Below are 6,951 nucleotides of genomic sequence, written 5' to 3'. Positions count from 1 at the left end.
TTTACTAGTTCTTGCGTGATCATAGTGCTCATACTTATGTTGTTTATGATGATAATGAGGATTATGATAAAAGTGATAGTAGTGATGGTGATGATGATGATGGCGATGATAATGAAAGTAATAAATAAGGAGAAGGATGATGCCCCAATATATAATGGCACAGCTCAAGTAGTAGATATCTTCAAATTTGAAAGTAAAATCGGGTTGACTAATTTTAAGTGATGTTACAAATATTTTCATCATTTTTGATCTGCAAGAAGCCACGTCCACTAAAGTGAGATAAATCAATGCAGTGACTGCGGCCAACAGGTCTAAACTGTATAGCTATGTCATGTACATGTATGAGCTGGCACACAGTTTAGCCACGTGCCCCCCCCCCCCCCCCCCCCCCCCCCCTTTCCAAGGCCTAATGACATTGTTATCACGAAATTAATAAGGCCTGTGTGCCCGACCCTTGCAGTGAATTTGTCAGTCATTTTGCATCTTATCCCTATTTTCTATCAAAAGGAAAATGACCCCCGGCCCTATCTGAGATCACCCAAGGATTCAGATCAGTTACATACCCCCCCGAAAAAAAAACTTTGGCTACGCCCTGTTGTCTGTTTGTTTACGGAAACTCCCATTATTATCAACATATAATTATGGTTCCCTTGAACTGTACGTCATAATACCCAGCTCGACGTTTTCCATTTTTTCTTGATAGTTATCGGATAGGATTACAATATAACGAGGTATTATCCACGCGTTCTCATTATCACCCTCTCCCATCCTATACCTTTAAAAACAAGCACACTCCCCTCCAGCCTACTCGCACGGTGATCAGTATTTTCACAAATTGAGGTCATATCCAATAAACTCAGATATATCTTGTCCGCTCTCACTTTCTCGAAGCGCGGGAAAACTTCAAAGATTACCCCCCGGGGTTTCGTCGTAGAATATAGCCATTCGTCACGCGCAAGACTTTGCGTGGGTAAAACAGAACGAAATGAACTACGATGAGTCGATGATATAACCCAAAATTCATTTGTTGTCTTTGCTAATTAAAAGGGATAAGATCAATAGACCTATGGCGCTAAGTGGTGAACTTGATGAGAGATAGGGAGGGGGTCGGTGGGAGTGTCCTTTTACTGAGCAAAGTTACGTCGGTAAAGTCGCAACTACTAACGAAAAATGGCGCCCCTGATGTACCGCCCTCCTTTCAAATCTTCTTTTGTGAGCTATGTGCATCTTATTCATCCATTCACTAATATTTAGCGAGACGGAAGTTTCTTTTGATTTTCATATACAATCATCTCAAATTTCCGCATCAGTGATTTTTTTTCTACGACCAAAACTTCTCCTTTCCTTCCTAATCTTTGTCCATCTTCATTATTCTTTATAATCATAATTTTATTTTCTATTATAATGTCTAAAGTTCTTTCATTTACAACCTTTTATTGATTCTTCTTCCCCTTCGTCCCCGCTCTCCTGCCCCTCCTCCTGTTTTGTTAATGGCGATGTCCTTTTACCTTTTTGTCAGAAAATGTTTGGCACTCTTGACAGTCAATGTGTTCTTGATACACAACACAGTGTAGCATAATATAAAATCATTTCGCCCATGCTATTTTTCAATACACCGTTTAATAATAAGAATCACTCGTATTCTACTGATTATAGCCCGGATTATTGGTTTATGCCACAAATAGAAGAATCCAACAAATTATTCACCCATGTCGTTCCATAGTCAGTAGTTCTATATCAGGGCCGACGATATTCCGATTTGCTGAGCATACATTGAAAATGAACTGAAATAACCCCAGAGAGTGTACATCGAAGATGAATAAACATGAAATTCGAGATGCGGTAGAAAGGGTTTAATATCTCTCTGATCAGATCAAACTGTTCTTTTCCATTTTGATTGGGACGACATCTTTTTCCTGACGGCTGATTTTTATTTCTAACGCTAATGTTCTTAATGTTGGCGCCATTCTCCAGACAGACTCGCGATATGATCTGCTTCAAAACATCAGGGTGTAAAAGTTCGAGGAATTCTGCTGAATATTGCTTATCATTCTTACCATCTATAGACATATTGTTAAAATTCATTTTCAACAATCATTTTTAGCATCACCATCGTCATCAACATTATAATCATAATTGTCACCGTCATCCTCATCATTATCATGATGAACATCATCATCGTCGTCGTCGCCATCATCACCATCATCATCATCATCATTGAATACTTTGGATTAATTGATTTAATATTAGAATAATTACATAATAGCAACTAAATGTAATACGGAGGCAATATTGCAAAACCTCAGATTTATTACATTGATACATATAGAATGGATAGAGATGATTATTTGATTCATATTTTAATGGAAAAATATAATGAGAGGGACAAGACTGGCAAGTGGGAAACGTCACGCCCATTAGAATTTAACGTTCGAAATGGAAGAAAATGGGTTCCATAAGTAAATAAAAACTGAAGGTCATGGGATTGCTCTCACCTCCGTCTATATACACCGACATTGCACCACTTTGGAAGAAAACTCAGGAAAGGAGCGATTAATGAGAACGCACCTGTTTGTGGACAGAGCGAGTTCTCATTTTCCCAATGTTTCCCCACATTCGCTTCACGGTTTGAACACGTATGTTGGCAGGTGACTCGAGGCGTGTGGCATGGAAAGTCACGAATTTGACATTTCCGCTATTTGGGTAAGGTAAGGGAAAATGTGTCTTGAATGAGACAGTTGCAGCTTTTATATACCGTCTGTGAAAAACGACAGAAAGAAACAAACAAAACAACCTTTAACGTTTTGATTGCATCATTCAAGATGATTCAAGCTCCGTGGATTGGTTTGCAGAAGAAAATGTTGCCGAGTATGGACTTCATTGAAATGTTTTATAATTTCAAATGACAATGTGGACGATTGATGACAAAAGCACCCACATTTAAGTGTTTACAATTGACTGTAAATATTTTATGCCCATTTAAAAGTGGTATACCTTAATAATGTTATTAAATATTGTCATGTCCATTTTGTGTGCAGGTGCGGACCAAGGATTCGTTTCATTTAATGATTTAATGATTACAAGAAAAATCAGTTCCAAACAAAATTGGATTTTTTTTAAATCTAAGAACTGACAAAACAAATATTAACCAGTTTCTTGAGGGGAAAAAAAGAAACAGAAAGCAACAACGATTTGATATAATAGCACTCATCTACCAATCCACAAAACACACACATATGTAAACACACCCACAATCCTCAAACCCCACTCACTCGTTTTTTCTTTCTCCGTCAATTATTTCTTGCTCATGATGTTGATAGAAACATACGCCGCAGTAAAGCTCTCTAAAATCTTAAGAACGCTGAGATTGGCATATGTTCATCGGAAAGGACGAAATTAGATATTAATACCCTTTCAACTTACAAGGACTTTAAGGTTAAAATTAGAAACATTAAATTTAGGGCAGGACTCTACTTTTATTGGAAAGCTGAGTGTTCCATTGTCATCAATTATATTGCCTATAAATAGAATGAGGATATCCACTACAGAATAAAGATCATTTCCTTGTATTGTGCACTCCTTTCCATAAAAAGGAAAATGCTTTCTAAAATGCCATTTACGAAAGGTCACTCTAAAAAGGCATGAAAAGGGCCTATCAATGTTTTATAAATTTAAACATTGACACGTTGACATAAGCGGGAACATCGAATTCATTGTCCATCTTGGATGAGCGCCCTAGCATGTTGCACATGGCTTTTGCTTGCTCCCCAATTAGAGTTTCTGATTGCTTATTTCAGGGGTTTTTAATCAATTATTATTGTACCATTCTTTTTGTAGTATTGAGGAACTACTAGACAATTTTCAGTCAGAAAAGTGCTGGTGTTCATTTATCACAAAGGATTCTTTTACAGTGTATGGACACACTTTGATTCCCACCATCCCACCTCAAATAAATCTTTCATTGTCATCTGGTAATTTTCCTTCACTCTGGAAAACTGCCATAGTTAAACCTGGTTGAGAAACAAAACTTCGTAATTTCGACCTGTATAAGTATATTGTATGGAAGCTTGTGGAAGGTGTTGCATAATACGCAAATAATGAATCGCCTCGACCGCAATTCTCTTCTTTGAATTAATCAGTTTGCCTAAAGACAGTATGATATTACTGAAACCACGCTATTAAAAATTAAGACTTATATTCTCATGGCTGAGGATGATAAGAAAGTCGCCTTCTTACTTTTATTAGATCTTCGAAGCACATACGATACTATTGATTATGTTAGCTTATTGCATACACTAAAACAACACTTTGGTATTAACGGTGTTGTACTTGATTGGATAGAATCATATTAACTGACAGATGTGAACAAATAAAATTTAATGAAACTCTTTCTGAAATTTTCTCAGTACCTTTCGGAGTTCCGCAAGGGTCCCGTCTCGGCACTCTACTGTTTACTTTATACACAAGTAGGTATCCTAAAGTATCTTGCCACTCCTACGCATGTGACACACAGGTCTATTTATCTTTTACACCAGACTTACTTGCTCATTATCAAAGCATCTCTCTTCTGGAAGAATGTGTTGGTTACATACATGAATGGATGCTGCATAACAACTTGTGGTAACTGACAGTAAAACAGAATGGCTAGTTAGTCGGTTGGACGCCAGGTTGGATGGGATATCAGTTGGCAGTTTAGTCATAGAACCAAATTTAAATGTAAGAAATATTCGAGTAATTTTGACTCGCAATTGAATATAGAAACACATATAATTAATGCGTGTAAGTCATATATATATGATATACAACCTCTGACGTATATAAATACTGTAATTTTGAAAGCATGAAAACAATTGTCCATGCATGTATTATTAGTAAGCTAGATTATTGTAACAGTTTGCTGCATGGGCTCCCCTCGTCTCAAATCGAGCGTCTTGTCATGTTTAGCGAGTACAGAACGCGTGTGCACGGCTGATTTGTAGCTATATAACCTAGATTTTCAAGGACCACCCCTATCTTAAAAGATCTACACTGGCTTCCAGTTCGCCAACGAATATCTTTCAAGATGTTGTTAATTGTATACAAGGCGCGAAGTGGCCAAGCCCCCAGCTATATATATATTTCTGAGCTTTTACAAAGAAAAGTTCACAGACCCACTCACAGCCTGTATACAGTTCTCAAGATATTGCTCCTTCACATCCCCACTCGTAATACAAATATAACTTTGGGAGTTGGTGCTTTTGCCTGCGCACCCCCAAAATTATGGAAGGGTTTGTCATATGTAATATGATCCTCTCCAGTAGCAACATTCAAACCTACAAACCTACCTTTTCAATTAATTCCCACACATTATTTTTCCCTCTTTTCTAAATTTGTTCTCAAAGCATTTCATAAGGTCTCCATTACAGCGCAGTAGAATATATGCACATAGTTTCTGCGCTAATACAAATCAGTATATTTAAAAAAAATGCAAGCTGTGTAGATATGTTTGCCAATCAAACATTTGAGGTAAAATAGCGAAAATGGGTTTCTGGTGATTAACCTAAATTTTCTTCTTTTCGGTTTTTAAATAATTTCACAGGAAATTTTTAGAAAGGGTAAAATATCATACTGATTCACAATATATGACTAAATATTTAGAAAAAAATCTAAGTCTTTTTGCTAAACAAAACATAACAACATAACCTATAGAGTGTGCAAGATCTGAGGCGACGGACAAACAAATTAAATAAAATAATGCCAATCATTTTCGCAACCTATGAAAGATATTCTGTTTATTCCGATTTCATAATACTGTATCTGTACCAATCGTTTTGATAAATGTCTGTCAGAATTATGGTGGTAATAAACTCGTCTCACAATGAAATTCACGACCTTTCTTTTAGACCACCCGTTCATCATTTTATTCATCTGAGATTAAAGTCTCGTTGTACTCCTTCCTTCTCTCCTGCCCTCTTTTCATTTGATAATGTTCTTTTATCTAAAAATAAAAATTACTTTTTATCATTCCAGCTCTCCTTCTTTCGTTGATTTCCCTCTTTTCTCCTCTCACATTTTCTCTCTCTCTCATTCCCTTCGTCCTCCCTCTGTCAATTTCTTGACACACACTCTCTGCCCCCCTCTCTTTCCCCTTCCCTCCCCTCCCCGGTCCCCTCCATGCAACTTTCTCTCTCTCTCTGTTTCTCTCCTGCGCTACCAGCAATGATGCCATAACCTTTCTCATACCTTAAACTTGATTTGCGTGTGATGTAATTCTAAATGTCACCCTATTTCACTAATTTACGTTTAATGACATAAGCAATTATCGTCGGCAAGAAGGCATTTTGGAACAATCCGAACGTCCGAAATGCCATGTAATTAAGGGATGCAACAGCTAAATCATGAATTATCAGGTGGGAAAATTGTACCGTTTTTTATAATCATTGGTCATTATATCCACGCATTCAGGTCTGTATAGGCTTCGTCATTGATTTTTGTTTAATTCATTACCCGGTTGTGAAAAGTGGCTCGCTAGCAATTATTCAATACATTCGATTAACTCGCCCTGAAAGTCAAGGTAATGCTATAGTTGCAGTGGATGTATGAGAAAAGTGCTCCGTATATTGAAGGTTACTATTTAGCGGCAATAAAAAGAGATATTACAAATAACGTGAATATGAATGATAAAAATGGAAAAATACATAAGTCCATAAATCAAAATATTAATAACAAAATGAGATTTATAGACATGACCACATGGAAACCATTATATTAATACTTCAGTATAAAGGAATGCAAAAATAATCAATCGTCAGTTTTAACAATGAATACATTATACGAATATTTTTAAACATGAATAAAGACACTTAGAAACAAAAATAATCTCACTGTCATTTCGTTGAATGAAAAAATGAAACAAATTAATAAAACCAAATCAAATGAATGAATATGTGAACAAGTAGAAGAGGATGTTAT

The sequence above is a fragment of the Lytechinus variegatus genome, chromosome 18 (genome assembly GCF_018143015.1).
Source record: "Lytechinus variegatus isolate NC3 chromosome 18, Lvar_3.0, whole genome shotgun sequence".
Lineage (NCBI taxonomy): Eukaryota > Metazoa > Echinodermata > Echinoidea > Temnopleuroida > Toxopneustidae > Lytechinus > Lytechinus variegatus.
This window is presented reverse-complemented; position numbering follows the sequence as displayed.